We start from the raw sequence: 2,940 nt of genomic DNA on the forward strand, positions 1-2,940 counted from the left end.
GGGGGTCTTGCTGTGAATAACTTCCAGGCAGGCAGCCAGGAACTGTCATCTGCCAGTGCAACATTATCCATCCTGTCAATCTTGTTTTATAATTGTAACATTCTCATATTCTCCGGCTGAGCAGAGAGAAGTTTCCAACATAGGCACGCATACACACACAAAGGCACACACTTCTTCGCTAAATGTGTTTCTCCACAACATTCACATCTTATTCGTCATTTATTAGTATACGTATAAGTATTTAAAATAGCTCTATTTTAAATGTAGTAGTAATGTGCTTATATTCATTGATTTGTCTCCAACAGTACAGTAAATTCAAATTCAAATTCAAATTCAAATTTTTATTTGTCACGTACACAGTCATACACAGTATGATATGCAGTGAAATGCTTAGACAACTGCTCGTGACCTAAAGAAAAAAAAAGGAAAGGGCTATGAATAAGATAGGAAATAAACATGAAAAATTAAAGTGTAAATTTAACTAGGAAGGAATAAAATATAAAAAATTAAGGTTAAAACGTAAGTCTGACGTATTCTCATAAAGCTTCTTTTTGTGAGAAAGAACAACATTTTTTTGACAGCCTGTTTTTCATCACAGTCCCCTTTTTGGCACTGCAGTGCAGTAATTGAAGAGCTTCTGCTGGTGCTGATGGAGTCAGTTTTTCTTAAATCTCATTGCAAATCATCAGCAACCATCATAAAAGAAAGACATCTACCCTTTAAACTCTTTTATTTAACAATAATTCAAACTAAATCTGTCCTTTCATGATTAGGCAGAAAGGCCATTTAAACCTTTACCAAGATGATGAAAAATTGAGCACATTAGTTTCAGTTTATTATATCAAGTCCATCAAGGATCTCATCAGTCTTTCACCTTTATTAAGTTGCCACCCAGCAAAGTTAATACCCAAGGACACAGCAACAAATACACAGAGGAAGAAGGTTTCCACCGTCTCTTCTTTTCACACGCTTCAGAATGATAATTCAGCCGGCTCACCAATCAGTTACGATTTTAATCCAGCCGCGACTAAGAGCTTTAGAGCGGTGATGTGGAGCATACAGTTATCACAGAGATGGCATGAGCAATGACGTCTGCCACCACATTTATCACCGGACACTCTTAGTGAGGGAGACCAGATCCAATTACAGAGGTCTCTATGGGCTCAACAATGGTCTGCTAAAAATACACCCAGAGAGGCTTTTCCACACTCAGCAGCACACCCACACACAACCTGATACTGTTTAACAATATACATGTATGCATATCTTCGCTCGGAGTGTTTATTTTTGTCATTATCGGAGGTAAGACTAAGAGATTCTGCTCTGTTCTGAGACTCTTTAGAAAATGTGCAGAAATGGGGCGAGTGACGCGTGCACCTGTGTGTAGGCGTGTGTACATGAACAGGTATAGAATAAAAGGAAGAACGTCGAAGGAAGCACACAGGGGCCCCCGTGGAGCACTGAATAGAAAGTTATTTACAGCTCAGTCCATCAATAAACGACAGGTGCAGCATCCTCACAAACAGACGTATTAGCTTTCCTCCCGCTGGAACAATATCATCTCTAGCAGCCAGCCGCTGTCTCTCTCTCTCACACACTCACTCTCTCAAACATCTCTATGACAGCAATGCAACCAAGTCATGTTACTGCTGGATTTTATAATGACATTAAAAAAAGAGAATGCAAGTTAATTCCTGTTTTTATTTGATTCGTTCGTTGACTTTTTCTTCCAGCAGTTCCAGGAGTAATTCAAGCTTTTTGGAGCTTTTTCAATGGTTTATCTGACAAATAATATGGTTTCCTCTAATATAGATCATTAAATATGCTTGTGTTATGATTTCTTTTTGGTGAGAGAAATTCTAGAATTTATTTAGTATGGCAGCAACTCAGTGTATTTAGGCATGTAGACATAGTCAAAAACCTGATGAAGCATCAGAATGAGGAAGAAACATGTTTTAATGCTCATAGGTGCCAGACAGGCTGGTCTGAGTATTTCAGAAACTGCTGATCTGCTGGGATTTTCCCACACAATCGTCTGTACGATTTACAGAAAATCGTCCAAAAACAGACAGTGAGCGGCAGTTCTCGGGGTGAAAACACCTTCTTGAGGTCAGAGGAGAATGGCTAGGCAGCTTTGAGTTTGAGTAACAGCAAACCTTGAAGCAGTGCAGACGACCAGTTGAATAGTAACATCTAATTTTGTATAAACAGCATGAGAGTAAGTCACTAAGAACAATAAACTAAACACTGCTCAAGTATTGATCCATGTCCTTAGGTACACCTGTTCAACTGCTTGTTTATGGAAAGATCTAATCTGCCAATCATATGGCAGCAACTCAGTGCCTTTAGGTGTATAGATATGGTCTACACTACCTGCTAAAAGGCAAACCGAGCATCAGAATGGGGAAGAAAGGTGATTTAAGTGACTTTGAACGCAGCATGGTTGTTGGACGATTCATCTGACGAACCTTGTATTCTGCTGCAACATTCAGATAGGTCAGAGTTTGTTGTAAAAAGCATAAAAGCATAGATCCATCCTGCCTTGTATCAAACGTTCAGGTTGCTTGTGGTGTAATGGTCTGGGGGAAATGTTCTTCACATACTTCCAGCCACTTAATACTGACTGAGCATTATTTAAACACGACAGCTTACTTGAGAATTGTTGCCAACCATGTCCACCCCGTTATGACCACAGTGTACCGATCTATTGATGGCTGCTTCCAGCAGCATAACACACCATGTCACAGACTCAAATAATCTCAAAGTGGCTTCTTGAACATGACCAAAATCATCAGAGCTTAGCCTTAGTGAATGTTTTCAGCACTTTGTTGAATCTGTGTCACAAAGGATTAAGGCAGTTCTGACGGCAAGCAGAAACTAGCAATTTATAACTAACAAAGCTGCCAGTGAGTGGATATGGATTTCTGATTGGGGGGGGGG

Source organism: Pundamilia nyererei, unplaced genomic scaffold (genome assembly GCF_000239375.1).
Source record: "Pundamilia nyererei isolate P.nyererei 1_Seehausen unplaced genomic scaffold, PunNye1.0 scaffold00092, whole genome shotgun sequence".
Taxonomy (NCBI): Eukaryota; Metazoa; Chordata; class Actinopteri; order Cichliformes; family Cichlidae; genus Pundamilia; species Pundamilia nyererei.